Source organism: Schistocerca nitens, chromosome 3 (assembly GCF_023898315.1).
Source record: "Schistocerca nitens isolate TAMUIC-IGC-003100 chromosome 3, iqSchNite1.1, whole genome shotgun sequence".
Lineage (NCBI taxonomy): Eukaryota > Metazoa > Arthropoda > Insecta > Orthoptera > Acrididae > Schistocerca > Schistocerca nitens.
In genome coordinates this window covers 516,263,985-516,280,275 of record NC_064616.1, presented here as the reverse complement: position 1 = coordinate 516,280,275, position 16,291 = coordinate 516,263,985, and the positions used below count along the sequence as shown (strand labels likewise).

Genomic DNA, 16,291 nt, shown 5'->3' with positions numbered 1-16,291 from the left:
TTCAAGGACATATTTTTGGATGTGTTTATATTCCGGAAGAATCGTCATGACGTGTGTCGGTGCGCTAGGTTCGTTGGCCTCATGCTGGTTAAGAGATTGCGAAGAAGGCTTGCGCCTTGAGGCTGCAGTTCTTTTCTCATTCGGCTGATGAGGAGCGTCGCGGAATGGTGTCGGACGCTGATGAGCTCAAGGGCGTCTCGTGATGGAGGCAGAGTGAGAGCCTCGAACAGCACGTTGAAGGTGGTGCCATAGAGAAGAAACCAGCTGAATACCCGTGAATTTTTTCCGCGAAAGCTTCAGGGAGTGGAAGTGTTGGGCCTAGAACTAAATTTTGCTTGCGATGGATACATGAATTTCTTGCACCTTTTGCAGGAGATTCCTGTTTCATGCCTGTCCTGTTTCAGAGGAAACCACTCAGTCTGCATGATCCGGGCAATCGCAGAGAGTGGGATTATTGGTAGTTGGGAGCTCCAATGTTAGGCGCGTTATGAGGCCCCTTAGGGACTTGGCTGACGAGAAGGGTAACAAAACCATTGTGCACTCCGTGTGCATGCCGGGTGGAGTCGTTCCAGATGTGTAAAATGTCCTCCCGGGTGCCATGAAGAGCACAGGGTGCAACCAGCTGCATGTGGTTGCTCACGTCGGTACCAATTATGTGTGTCACTTTGGATCAGAAGAGATTCTCTCTGGTTTCGAGCTGCTAACAGAAGTGGTAAAGGCTGCCAGTCTTGCTTGCAAGATGAAAGCAGAGCTGACCATTTGCAGCATAGTCGACAGGACCGATTGCGGACCTCTGGTACAGAGCCGAGTGGAGGGTCTGAATCAGAGGCTCAGACGGTTCTGCGACCGTGTAGGCTGTAGATTCCTCGACTTGCGCCAAAGGATGGTTGGTTTTCGGGTTCTACTGAAAAGGTCAGGTGTCCACTATAAGCAGGAGGCGGCTACGCGGGTAGCAGGAGCTGTGTGGAGTGGACTGGGCGGTTTTTTAGGTTAGAGGGTCTCGGGAAATCACAAGAAGGGCTTCAGTCACGAAGGGTGCAAGCTGAACACAGGAAGAACGTACACTCCTGGAAATTGAAATAAGAACACCGTGAATTCATTGTCCCAGGAAGGGGAAACTTTATTGACACATTCCTGGGGTCAGATACATCACATGATCACACTGACAGAACCACAGGCACATAGACACAGGCAACAGAGCATGCACAATGTCGGCACTAGTACAGTGTATATCCACCTTTCGCAGCAATGCAGGCTGCTATTCTCCCATGGAGACGATCGTAGAGATGCTGGATGTAGTCCTGTGGAACGGCTTGCCATGCCATTTCCACCTGGCGCCTCAGTTGGACCAGCGTTCGTGCTGGACGTGCAGACCGCGTGAGACGACGCTTCATCCAGTCCCAAACATGCTCAATGGGGGACAGATCCGGAGATCTTGCTGGCCAGGGTAGTTGACTTACACCTTCTAGAGCACGTTGGGTGGCACGGGATACATGCGGACGTGCATTGTCCTGTTGGAACAGCAAGTTCCCTTGCCGGTCTAGGAATGGTAGAACGATGGGTTCGATGACGGTTTGGATGTACCGTGCACTATTCAGTGTCCCCTCGACGATCACCAGTGGTGTACGGCCAGTGTAGGAGATCGCTCCCCACACCATGATGCCGGGTGTTGGCCCTGTGTGCCTCGGTCGTATGCAGTCCTGATTGTGGCGCTCACCTGCACGGCGCCAAACACGCATACGACCATCATTGGCACCAAGGCAGAAGCGACTCTCATCGCTGAAGACGACACGTCTCCATTCGTCCCTCCATTCACGCCTGTCGCGACACCACTGGAGGCGGGCTGCACGATGTTGGGGCGTGAGCGGAAGACGGCCTAACGGTGTGCGGGACCGTAGCCCAGCTTCATGGAGACGGTTGCGAATGGTCCTCGCTGATACCCCAGGAGCAACAGTGTCCCTAATTTGCTGGGAAGTGGCGGTGCGGTCCCCTACGGCACTGCGTAGGATCCTACGGTCTTGGCGTGCATCCGTGCGTCGCTGCGGTCCGGTCCCAGGTCGACGGGCACGTGCACCTTCCGCCGACCACTGGCGACAACATCGATGTACTGTGGAGACCTCACGCCCCACGTGTTGAGCAATTCGGCGGTACGTCCACCCGGCCTCCCGCATGCCCACTATACGCCCTCGCTCAAAGTCCGTCAACTGCACATACGGTTCACGTCCACGCCATCGCGGCATGCTACCAGTGTTAAAGACTGCGATGGAGCTCCGTATGCCACGGCAAACTGGCTGACACTGACGGCGGCGGTGCACAAATGCTGCGCAGCTAGCGCCATTCGACGGCCAACACCGCGGTTCCTGGTGTGTCCGCTGTGCCGTGCGTGTGATCATTGCTTGTACAGCCCTCTCGCAGTGTCCGGAGCAAGTATGGTGGGTCTGACACACCGGTGTCAATGTGTTCTTTTTTCCATTTCCAGGAGTGTAGATACAGGAACCATTGGTATAACAGTTGTAAAATGTCATAGCTGCGTTCGGAAAGTACCAGAGCTCCAAGCGCAAACAGAAAGCACTGATGCTGAAATCGTTATAGGCAAGGAAAGTTGACTAAACCGGCACATAAGTTCAGCCGAAATTTTTGCAAAGAAGCCAACGGTGTTCCTAAAGGATAGGCTAAACACAGTTGGCGGTGGAGTGTTTAATGCGGTCAGAAGTAGTTTAACTTGTCGCGAAATTGAAGTAGATACTTCCTGTGAGGTAGTATGAGCCGAGCCGGCCTTAGTGGCCGTGCGGTTCTAGGAGCTACATTCTGGAACCGAGCGACCGCTACGGTCGCAGGTTCGAATCCTGCCTCGGGCATGGATGTGTGTGATGTCCTTAGGTTAGTTAGGTTTAATTAGTTCTAAGTTCTAGGCGACTGATGACCTCAGAAGTTAAGTCGCATAGTGCTCAGAGCCATTTGAACCATTAGTATGGGCCGAGGCCATTGTTGGCAACCGGAATAAAATAATAATAGGATCCTTTTATCGACTTCCCAATTCAGATGATACAGTTGCTGAAAGGTTCAAAGAAAACTTGGGTTAGATTTCAAACACGTACCCGACTCATACGATAATAGCTCGTGGTGACTTTAATTTACCCTCGATATGTTGGCGAAAATACATGTTTAATTCCGGAGGTACACATAAAATATCATCCGAAACTGTGCTAAACGCATTCTCTGAAAATTATTTCGAGCAGTTAGTTCATGAGCCCACGCGAATAGTAAACGGTTGAGAAAACACACTTGACCTCTTAGCAACAAATAATCCTGAGTTAATAACGACCATCAAAGCCGATTCAGGGATTAGTGAACACAGGGTTGTCGTAGCGAGACTGAATATTGTAATCCCAAACTCCTCGAAAAATAAGCGAAAAATATACCTACTTAAAAAAGCAGATAAAAATTCACTTGACTCCTTCCTGAGAGACAATATCCACTCATTCCAAATTAATAATATAAGTGTAGACCACATGTGGCTTAAATTCAAAGAAATAGTATCGGCAGCAATTGAGAGATTTTTACCAAATAAATTAACAAACGACGGGGCTGATCCCCTTTGGTACACAAAACGGGTTAGAATATGTTGCAGAAACAAAGTAACAAACATGCCAAATTTAAACAGACGCAAAATCCCCAAGATTGGATATCTTTTACAGAAGCTCGAAATTTAGCAAGGACTTCAATGCGCGATGCCTGTGACAGATTCCACAACGAAACTTTGTCTCGAAACCTGGCAGAAAATCCAAAGAGATTCTCGTCATATGTGAAGTATGTTAGAGGCAAGAAACAATCAATGCCTTCTCTGCGCGATAGCAATGGAGGTACTATCGAAGACAGTACTTCCAAAGCAGAGTTACTAAACACAGCCTTCCGAAATGCCTTCACAAAAGAAGACGAAGTAAATATTCCAGAACTAGAATCGAGAACAGCTGCCAACATGAGTAACGTAGAAGTAAATATCCTCGGAGTAGTGAAGCAACTTAAATCACTTAATAAAAGCAAGTCTTCTGGTCCAGACTGTGTACCCATTAGGTTCCTTTCGGAGTATGCTGATGCATTAGCTCCATACTTAACAATCACATACAACCGTTCGCTCGACGAAACATCCGTACCCAAAGACTGGAAAATTGCACAAGTCACACCAATATTCAAGAAAGGTTGTAGGAGTAATCCACTACATTAATGGCACATATCATTAACGTCGATATGCAGCAGAATTTTGGAACATATATTGTGTTCTAACATTATGAATTACCTCGAAGAAAACGGTCTATTGACACACAGTCAACATGAGCTTAGAAAACATCGTTCCTGTGAAACACAACTAGCACGTTATTCACATGAAGTGTTGAGTGCTATTTACAAGGGATTGCAGATCGATTCCGCATTTCTGGATTTCCGGAAGGCTTTGGAATATCGTCTCAGTTATGTGACTGGATTTGTGATTTCCTGTCAGAGAGGTCACAGTTCATAGTAATTGACGGAAAGTCATCGAGTAAAACAGAAGTGATTTCTGGCGTTCCCCAGGGTAGTGTTATAGACCCTTTGCTGTTCCCTATCTATATAAACGATTTGGGAGATAATCTGAGCAGCCGTCTTCGGTTGTTTGCAGATGACGCTGTCGTTTATCGACTAATTGACCCTAAATAACGAAAAGTGTGAGGTCATCCACATGAGTGCTAAAAGGAACTCGTTAAACTTAGGTTACACCATAAATCAGTCTAATCTATAAGCCGTAAATTCAACTAAATACCCAGGTACGAACGACTTAAATTGGAAGGAACACACAGAAAATGTTGTGGGGAAGGCTAACCAAAGACTGCGTTTTATTTGTGGGACACTTAGAAAATGTAACAGACCTACTAAGGAGACTGCCTACACTACACTTGTCCGTCCTCTTTTAGAATACTGCTGCGCGGTGTTGGATCCTTACCAGATAGGACTGACGGAGTACATCGAAAAAGTTCAAAGAAAGGCAGCACGTTTTGTATTATCGCGAAATATGGGAGAGAGTGTCTCAGAAATTATACAAGATTTGGGCTGGAAATCATTAGTCCGCAGGTCGTGGTCGTGCGGTAGCGTTCTCGCTTCCCGCGCCCGGATTCCCGGGTTCGATTCCCGGCGGGGTCAGGGATTTTCTCTGCCTCGTGATGACTGGGTGTTGTGTGATGTCCTTAGGTTAGTTAGGTTTAAGTAGTTCTAAGTTATAGGGGACTGATGACCATAGATGTTAAGTCCCACAGTGCTCAGAGCCATCATCTGGAAATCATTAAAAGAAAGGCGTTTTTCGTTGCGACGGAATCTTCTCACTAACTTCCAATCACCAACTTTCTCCTCCGAATGCGAAAATATTTTGTTGACACCGACCTACATAGGGACGAACGATCACCACGTTAAAATAAGGGAAATCAGAGCTCGTACGGAAAGATATAGGTGTTCATCTTTCCGCGCGCTATACGAGATTGGAATAACAGATAATTGTGAAGGTGGTTCGATGAACCCTCTGCCAGGCACTTAAATGTGATTTGCAGAGTATCCATGTAGATGAAGCTTCAGGTATCTACCGTAGCGCAAATTCAATGTTGCCCTGATGAGGTTCAGGAGTTCCGCCCAATTCTAAGTTGTTATGTGGCCGGGTGTGGCCTCTCAGTAGATGCCCAGAGAATGGCTCGAGGTCTGTTGCTCGGCCCATCTCACTTTAGGAGTTTCGCCAAAGCCGCCACTAAACGGAAGTATGGTCGTCTTCTTGCTGCTGATATGAGCGCCAAACGCCTTCATGTCGATTTTAAGTATTTTTTCCAGGGAGGCTAGGTCTTGTTGGGAAGACACAACAACAGATACGTCATCAACGTATGCTGTGCAGCAGATCCGCATGTTCTGAACTACTACTCCTCTAGTTCTGCTTTCAATGAGATGTAGTAGTGGTTCAGTGGCTATGGCTTACAGAGCCATTGACATCTGGCATCCTTGGCGGACAGACTGACCAATGCGGAGAGATTTTGTGTGGTGACCATTGATTAAAATCCGTGAGGAAGCATTTGATAACAAACCACGAAGGATTTTGTAAAAATATCTCCATATCCCATCTTCTTCAACGCTTCACTTAAAAACTCGTGGCTCACACGGTCAAACGCTTTCGAAAAGTCTAAAAATACAATTGTTTCTTCAGTTTTGGCCGCTGCTGCGGAGCATATCACGTCCCGTAGTCACATGCTGCAGTAAGTATGGTTCTATCAGGGAAGCACGATGTTGGTAACTGCCTAAGGTCTTCTCGAAGAGTGACCCCATACGAATCTCTTTCGCGCATGTAATGAATGTGGAATCTGCACTAAGTATACCAGCAGGTTGCATACATGTACGCTCCGGCCAGTTTTCGGGAGAATAACTACTATCCCCTCTTTCAGAGCGTCGGGTATTGTTGCTTCTTGCCACACGTTATTAGCAATAGCTTGAAGAGACTCTTTGATAATCTCCCAATAGCACTGGTAGAATTCTACTCCGAAGCCTTCAGGCTCTGGCCACTTTTCCTTAGCTGCGCAGAAGGTTGCTTCCTCAGTTTCGCCGATCGTGAACGGGGCTGCCTGAGTGACTCTGTCCGCCTCTTGCGGATGTTATTGAATGGAACTTAACACTACGTGACAGGTCTGATCGTCTGTATTCTGTCTTCCAATACAGGGTAATATAACATGCGTGGGCATAGTCCATAATCCCCATCCATGTATCTACTCTCCAGCCGGAGTCACTCACAGCTTTAGTAATTAGTTGAGCTTTCCGTCGGCGTGTAAGGCGCAAAATACGGAACAGCGATACCGTTTCTTCGTCTGCAACGTCTTTGGTCGAGACTAAACATAAACTCCAGAGAGCTGAGTTCGTCATGTTAGTGATTTTAGCTTTAAAATAATTGAGCTGTGCATATGGTGCAGTGTCTAGGACATTAGTGCTTTGCCAAACTTCCTGATACATTGATAGCAAATTTCTATCCTCGATTTTGCCAGAATCGGTCCCGCCAAAGGTATTATTTCACTATTGACTGAAGCCTAGGCCTTACATAGCGAATCCACCACGTCAAAGCGTCGGGATTGCGATGTCTTTGCAGAAGAATTGGATTCCAGTTGAGTCTTATTTCATTTATAAGCTCTGGGTCCTGCAGGAGGCTAGTATTCAGCTTCCAGTAGCTGAAACCGAAAGAGACCTGTTATCATTGAAGATTTATAAAACAGGAGTAGGCACAGTGATCAGAAAAACTGACTGTCACTATGTCATCGCTCGTGAGGGGGAGAGACATATATTCTATCCAACCTGCTTGCTGCACAGTGAGACAGATAGGTAAATGCGACACGGCGGCCGTGTAACAGTTCCGAAGTGCCAATGCGATGAAGGCAGTGACCAGAGTTTCCAGTCTGTGACTCTTATTGAAGTCGGCGACTGATCGTTCGCTTGGAGAACGAAGTTGTCGTCTCCAACAACGAGCAGCGAACTACCGTTGGTGTTGATAAACTTAGCAACTCTACTCTAAGAAACAGTGGACGCTCACGTCGTTTGGTTGAGCCTGAGGGAGCATAGAGCATTAAGAAGACCTGGACATTAGTGATGGGAATGCCGTCACGCACCAGGGTTGCGGTTGCATTAGAATCTTCATTATTCACGTTAAAATGGCTGTATAAACCTGCAATAGTAATATCAGTAGTAATAACATCCTGAAGAACAGCAATATCGACTGCAGTGCCGTACATAAAGTCTATAGTCTAAGAGCACGGATTTTATGACCGCACATAATCCGTTTAGTATTCATTGTATTCATATTTTAACGCTGGAGCCGGCCGCCGTGGCTAAGAGGTTCTAGGAGCTTCATTCCGGAACCGCGCGACTGCTACGGTCGCAGGTTCGAATCCTGCCTCGGGCGTGGATGTATGTGATGTCCTTAGGTTAGTTAGGTTTAAGTAGTTCTAAGTTCTAGGGGACTGATGACCTCAGATGTTAAGTCCCATAGTGCTCAGAGCCATTTAGAAAACCATTTTAACGCTGGCACTGCGTCGGGGGGCTGCAGCTGTATTGCAGCATGAGGTGGCGTTCCCGTCTCGACTTCCGCCCACCAGGGCGATGTTCCAGGCGTTGCGGGTGGATCTTCTTCAATGGCTGTATATTCCGAGGCGGGTGCAACACCCTCAGTGGACACGACTATTTTCAATAAATTAGGCTCTACCTTTTCAGCTTTCTTCTGCGCCCCGGAATGTGCGACGTGAATGTTATTCTTTTCGGGTGACAGATGTAATGTGTCTCCCTTCTCTTTGCCATTCGTGCTCTTGTTACTTCGCTGTTTGAGTTGCAGTTTGTCGTCGGACCAGTGAGTGGAGCCTTTGGAGGTAAGGGCGACACCATCATTACTTCCAACGGGAATTACACGGCTTGTTGCACCGGGAATTACGACGCCTGAATGAGTGGCAGGTGGAACAGTTTGGACATCGAGGGCGCCTGCAGTATGGGGTGGGGTATCAACCACACCTTCCAAGTCGTGTGAGGTCGCCTCCTCCGTCACCATAGCTTCTTCCGATTCACGGGTGTGGTCGTCGGCAAGGGGAAGGGCAGTTGCCGGCTCGGGCTGCTGAGCGACAGCAGCGGAACTCGCGTCAGCGGCCGCTCTGGCCACAATATTGCTCGAGAGCGCGGTAGCGTAGCTGTTTGTTAGCTAGGGGGCAGAGGATGGCTCGCTTCTCTGTGAAACAGCCCCAGCCTGCACTTACTATAGGTTACCTGCAAGTGCTCAGTTGACCCGTAAAAAGAGCAGGTGAGGGGCTATCCACTGTACGATATGAATGTCCGTGTGCCACCAACGGACAGATACGAAGGTTTATGCTTCTTCAAGTCAATATGAACACTCCTAACACCGTTGTCAACTTGGTAGATGTAAGCAAACGACCACTTTTCATTAGTGACGCTAAGGACGATTCAATAGGGACATAGCCATCGTGACAGACCGTCACTCGAAAATTTGAACGGCAGATTGAATACGCGGACATTATGGATACCATAGCTAGCATGTACAGTTTCTACGTCACTAATCGAGTCATCAAAATGTTTAAATTTTCTATTTCCACCAGTGGAAGTTACAATACTTTCACATAATTCAGTCTTATAGAGAGCTCAAAATGGAATCCAATCTTCATGGACAATCTTAAGTTCACCGCTTACCCATTTGTGAATGTCTAAAGCAGTAGACGCGGAGAATTCTGATCGAAGTGTACTCTGTTCTAGTTCAGTTCCACATGTTACAGAACGGTGTTAACGCACACAGGAAATCACGCGCCTCGCGCCAGACGTAAACACACAGCGGCCGCTGCGGTGGACGAGGGACGGCTGCCGCACGTACGTTCGCTGTCACTGCTCCTACTCGGCTGTTGTTGATGATGATGATGATGATGATGATGATGATGATGATGATGATGATGATGACGATGATGATGACAATGCATCACCCAACCCCAAGCGGTAAAAATCTTCGATCCAGTCTGGAATCCAGCCCGAGCCCCTCGTATGGCTTTCTGCCGCGCTGAGCATTCATTGTGATAATTCCTACGTTATCCCTCACACAACATTTCTATGTTGGTAAGGATCATTCACGGAAGTGGAGCTGAACCCACAACAAACTCACATTGCTAAAAACTATCGCTCCGCATAGCATCGAAACTGACATCCTACATCCTGACTGACACACGTTTCCTACTGCAAAGCAAAATAACTGCACTTGGCTGGCAGGTCACTTCATCCACTACATATTCAACGCCAAACATCCTACTATATAAGATTTTACTTTATATCTCGAAGAAGAACACCTGCAGTTCAAGAAATGATCATATTTAAGCTATACGAAGCGGTTACAGAATTTTTTTAATGCCATATTATCAACTACATATTGTTTTGCCAACTGCCCTCATGCATGTTAATTTTTTAAAAAGCATCCTTTTAAAAGTAATTTTCTTTAATTTCAGTTTGCCTTTTACTTGGAAAAACGGTCATCAGCTTTACTCATCCAGTGGAAACTTAAGTAATGGGAGAAACTCGTTTTACCAAGTTCAGCATGTACTGGAGGAAGATAGTGATAAGAGATTTGTTTGCAGCTAGAGGGGCTCTAACGAAATCGCCCTTATGGCAATTTCAGGCTTTTAGTTATCTCAGAGCCGGCCGGGGTGGCCGAGCAGTTCTAGGCGCTACAGTCTGGATCCGCGCGACCGCTACGGTCGCAGGTTCGAATCCTGCCTCGGGCATGGATGTGTGTAATATCCTTAGGTTAGTTAGGTTTAAGTAGCTCTAAGTTCTAGGGGACCTCAGAAGTTAAGTCGCATAGTGCTCAGAGCCATTTTTAGTTATCTCAGAGAGAGAGAGAGAGAGAGAGAGAGAGAGAGAGAGAGAGAGAGAGAGAGAGAGTGAGTGAGTGAGTGAGTGAGTGAGGGGGGGGGGCAGCGGGGAGGAGGGAGAGGATGCCAAGTTTCATTGTGAACACCAATTAGATTACAGCGGTTGGAAGAACACCAATAAAAATTTGAGTTTAACATTCCAGAGCACGGTAGCCGAAGCAGAATTAATGGCGAGCGAAAAGATTCTTTAAAACGGGAACTATTGAGTACTCTTTAAAAAAAATTAAAAATCCAAACTGAAAGAATAAAAGAGAACGAAAAAAGGCTCTAGGCTCGTGTGGGGAGGACCGGGTTTCAAATTCCCGTTTAATCATCCGATTTCAAATTCTATGGGTTCCTTAAATCTTTTAATGAAATAGCAGGAGTGGTTCCTCCACCAGGCCATGGCTAAATCCTATCATCATTTTCAGCTGAGCTTGTGCTTAGGTTTGAAGGAATATGACGAAAAGACGTTAAACTTTAACTTAACTTCCTTCACATAAAAAATTGTTGTTCACACAATCACAGCACGTCGGACATTCCAGACTGTCTGATCCATACAGTAATAAATGGACGTTGTTGGTTTGCAGTACCAGAGGTATTTGTGAAGTCGAACGCAAATTATAACGCCAATGAGGACTTTTCCTTTTATTACAATTAAATTCTAAATGTTTCAAGGGAGGTAATCAGGTAACTATTGCAGGTTCTGAACCTGGAGAACTTTCCCCTAAGACTCATGTTTTGTTCTTGTATGTTGCTCGTTACGGCACAAAGTCGTCTTAATCTAAGCCTGAAATCTTGTACACCCTTGCCATAGCGAATGCTTAATTTATTTTATTTCGTCAGGTTCCAGGGCATTATTTTAGGAAAAATTTTCTCTGTCGTGGCCCAACAGCAGTACAAAACGCAGTTGTTATGAGGCTACTCCTTCATTACCAAAAGTGGTTTTGTAATCTCTACAGCGTTAAGGCAGGTATGGAAACGTTAGACGCCGTCTAACATTCTAAACGCTTTGAAACCTAACGTTTCGAGTTCCACTTGCTGTCTGTAAGCGTACAAACTCAAGTTTATTGTCTAAGGCAGCGATGACGAAACAATGACACGCCATTAGTGGCACGTGACCAGATAATATAGGCACGGCACTAAATGAGGAATTTAGGTAGGCCTAGCTAACCAAAATAATTCATTCTTTTCAAAAAAATGGTTCAAATGGCTCTGAGCACTATGGGACTTAACTTCTGTGGTCATCAGTCACTTAGAACTACTTAAACCTAACTAACCTAAGGACAGCACACAACACCCAGCCATCACGAGGCAGGGAAAATCCCTGACCCCGCCGGGAATCGAACCCGGGAGCCCGGGCGTGGGAAGCGAGAACAATTCATTCGTTTGTCTGAATTTGAAGTCAGAGTACCAAAATTAATCGAGAATCGGCTATCGACGATGAGGCGTGACAGAAGTTGTAGATGGTAGATCTTCGCTCATGCTCACTCACTGTGAGTCACAGTGTACTCAAAGGTATTAGTAATAATACACCGTCATCCACTGTTAGATCGCATAGGTTGGTAGCTGTTCCAACAACGAATTCCGACCTCTACCGACAAGTACCGTATTGCCAAATTGTCGCGGTGAAACATTGTTCACTTGTTGGTTTTTGTTTGTTGCGCACTTACGTCGTGTGCTGCAATTGCACATAGCACCATTTTTAAACTTGTGAGCAGGGGCGCCGACTCATAAAAAATATTGGCATTAAAACCCCGAAAACTGGACTCTCGATAACTTGACACTCCGGGAAAATCTACAGGCCTGATACATTTTTTGGTTTTGAAAAAAGAAAGAAAACATAAACACGCACGATATTTACGTAATAAGCTAATTTAATTTACAGTAATAATCATGCAGAGTGAATATGTAGCTCTGAAAAGACTGAAATTATATTTAAATAAATAATAAATCCCAAACTATCATTAAAAGAATAAAACATAAAATATTGCAGTCGCACAGTAATAGCACTTTGATTAATAAGTGAAATAGCTAATTTAAGCTTACTTTGAATAAGGCTCAGGGTTCTTAAATAAAAACAATCTCTCAAAGTTAATGTTTTAATACAGGTAATAAAGTTAATACACTATGTCTAATACTTTCAGTCAAAAAGTATGTAAATTCGGGTTCTACTTGGACATTACACCCTAAAAATATTTAAGTATTTGAAAATAACTAATACAGTAATGTAGTAATACAGTACTAAACTAGTACTAATATTTCGAAACTGAAAATTTAACGTTATAAATGTATTTAATTCTCTATTTTATAAAGATTATTAATATTGCTCTAAAGGCCATTATTAGGGCTAGAGTGTCTTTTGAAAGGTGTAAATGTCGACCGTCTTCCTGGATTACTGAATAGGAAGTCGTTGATGACTGATCGGATATCCAGTTCATCCGAAACCTCTCGGTGGACATGAAGAACAGCAAAGTTGTTCAATCGCTTCTGTCCCATTATTGATCGCAGATATGACTTCTGACGTCTAATGGCGCTAAATGACAGTTCTGCTGCTGCTGTCGTGATTGGAACTACTTGGAGAAGCTTAATGCACTTCACTACTTCACATAACATTTCTACAATTAAAAAAAAATGGTTCAAATGGATCTAAGCACTGTGGGACTTAACATCTTAGGCCATCAGTCCCCTAGAACTTAGAACTACTTAAACCTAACTAACCTAAGGACATCACACACATCCATGCCCGAGGTAGGATTCGAACCTGCGACCGTAGCAGTCCCGCGGTTCCGGACTGCAGCGCCTAGAACCGCACGGCCACCACGGCCGGCATTTCTACAACTGCAGGCTCTTGTGTAATTTACTTTCTTGTGTCACGCCTGTTTTTAAGACCAGTTGTTTTTTATTAGTGATATCGGCTAACATATTCAAGTGTAAGCGCAGTGTCTCAACGTCTAGGTCATTTTTGAAAACCTCAGTCGATTTTTCCAAATTTGTTTTCCATCTGATTACCAAAAGCAAGCACTCTTGTTCAACTGCAATGACCTGTGTGTCCAATCTAAGCAAACAGCTCAGTAATGCAAGATTGCAAATGACTTGTTCGTGAATCGAGGAATCACTTGTTTCGTCAACCATGATACAAAAATGTTGTCTTCTTGACTGAAGTCAATACCTTTCTCAGCGCAGACTTTCCTAGTAGATCAAAGATCTCGTTCTGAATATCGTGTGACGTCCACATATACCCTGAACGCCCTAATCAATCTTTAAACTCAAGTATGTCATTCTTTCTGAGTTCCAACAATTGAAAAAAATTTGAGTTTACATCTTCGTGCTCTCTAATTGCTAGTCCTTGTCGGCATAGAAACTGCGCAGTAGTAAAAATTGTCTCAAGAGCTAAACGGCCTAACTGTTCACTCAATTGGGAGGCCACACTTCGGTTAGTGATAGAATTTAGCTTCAGAACACCTTCTTTATGCATAAGCGTATTTTCATGAAGACAGAATTTATCCAAAGCCTTTTTCCAGTTAGAAAACCCTTCGTAAGTAAACGCATCTTCTGTTTTTGAAGAAAATTGTAATAGATTTTTAGCATCTGCCTCTTTTCAGGTTTTGCAAAAATCTTTTTTGGTAGGTGCTTCATATTCTAGCCATGTATATTTGATCAACCAAGACTTCTGAAATGCTGTTCCCTAACCGGATTGTCCAGGTTTCGGCTGTAAACGGTTCTCGCCTGAAGACGAAGAAGCAATTGACGACACAATAATTGTTGGAGGTTAACTTGCAGTATCATCAATTTCCAAGGGCACCTTTTTGGTAACAAATTTATCCATTGCAAACTAAATTCACAATACACTAAGAGACTAAAGTAAACGAATAAAATATAGTAATATAAAATAGTCCACTAGACACTAAAGTCTGAACACTAAGCATGTCTGCAGCATGCACTGAACGAAACTATCCATACTGAATGACTGCAACAGCAGCCGCAGCGTCGTAATGCCTCCAAGCGTCAAGGCGACGCGAGGGAGAGGGTTCAAGGCGCTTCTGCTCCAGTCCTTTTGATGTCGCCGCGGCCGCAGCGCTGGCCCGCCGCCACCAGACTTTACACAGAGGTTCGCGCACCGGGACAAACTAAGTGTGCACGCAGCGCAGTAACACTATCATGATTCACACCACTTGTTTTCAGTTAACCTGCTTACTACCGTAATAATTATTTGTTTTAACTCACTAATGAATGTATTTCAAAAGTTAAGTATCGTCAAACAAGGAAAATAAAAAATTCCAACATAATTTTGTGATTTTACAATGCATAATATAACTAATAATTTTCTTAAATTATTGGGGGTCTCCGCCCCCCCCCCCCCCCCAAACGAATTTTTGAAGGGGCTCGGGCCTCCTCAGGCACCATGGAGCTTGTGAATATTATTCAACATGACTAGTTTGGAAAAGAAAAAAAGTCACATTAATGTAACCACCGCCTATGTTAGATGTCAACGATCAGATGCCACTTATAGATGGCCTGTGGCAGCACCAACAGTGGACGGTACATACAGGGTGTTACAAAAAGGTACGGCCAAACTTTCAGGAAACATTCCTCACACACAAAGAAAGAAAATATGTTATGTGGACATGTGTCCAATGGAAACACACAGCAACAGAACATTTGCACTGAAATGAGGATTGACACATTGTTGGATGAACTATTCGCAGAAGTGTACCAGTGGAGGCCAATCAGCTGCTGATAGTGCCTGCACACGCTGTACATGGTACGGAAACAACTGGTTCTCTCCATACAGTGACGTGGTCAACGTTACCTTGTACAGCAGCAACTTCTCTGACGCTGACATTAGGGTTATCGTCAACTGCACGAAGAATTGCCTCGTCCATTGCAGGTGTCCTCGTCGTTCTAGGTCTTCCCCAGTCGCGAGTCATAGGCTGGAATGTTCCGTGCTTCCTAAGACGCCGATCAATTGCTTCGAACGTCTTCCTGTCGGGACACCTTCGTTATGGAAATCTGTCTCGATACAAACGTACCACGCCACAGCTATTGCCCTGTGCTAATCCATACATCAAATGGGCATCTGCCAACTCCGCATTTGTAAACATTGCACTGACTGCAAAACCACGTTCGTGATGAACACTAACCTGTTAATGCTACGTAATGATGTGCTTGATGCTAATACTGTAGAGCAATGAGTCGCATGTCAACACAAGCACCGAAGTCAACATTACCTTCCCTCAATTGGGCCAACTGGCGGTGAATCGAGAAAGTACAGTACATACTGACGAAACTAAAATGAGCTCTAACATTGAAATTAAGCGTTTCCGGACACATGTCCACATAACAGCTTTTCTTTATTTGTGTGTGAGGAATGTTTCCTGAAAGTTTGGCCGTATCTTTTTGTAACACCCTGTATAGTGTGTCGGGGAAGGGAGGGGCGATGCGGAAACTGTGCAGTCATTGTCGTAATGCGGAAATGGAACAATTTCTCTTACGTCCAAAAGAGCATTGTCATTGGCTTTCGGGCCAAGGGTGGAATTATTTCCGAAATTGCTAAGTTTGTAGACTGTTCACCTGCCGCCGTGGTTAAAGTATACCGTGTATGGGAAAATAGCGCTATCCAAAACCTGCGCCGAAACAACTGTGGTGCAAATCGGGCCATAGATGGCAGGGGTGAACAACGGCTGTGGAGATGCCTGCGGACGAATAGATGTGTTACTGTTGAGCATTTGACCACCCAGATGAACCAAGGGACTACCAACAGTCTCTCCTCAACGACTGTCCAGCAATCGCTGCTGCGTATGGGTCTCCGCAGTAGGCGCCTGGTTCGTGCACCAAAGCTGACTGCTGCTCATTGT

At 45.2% G+C, this 16,291-nt stretch overlaps 1 protein-coding gene across 1 annotated transcript in view; it reads left to right on the top strand.

Moving 5' to 3' along the window:
• Positions 1–16,291, top strand: part of LOC126248436 (aminopeptidase N-like) — a 467,552-nt gene that overhangs the window by 222,896 nt on the left and 228,365 nt on the right. The gene's annotated exons all lie outside the window — the stretch shown is intronic.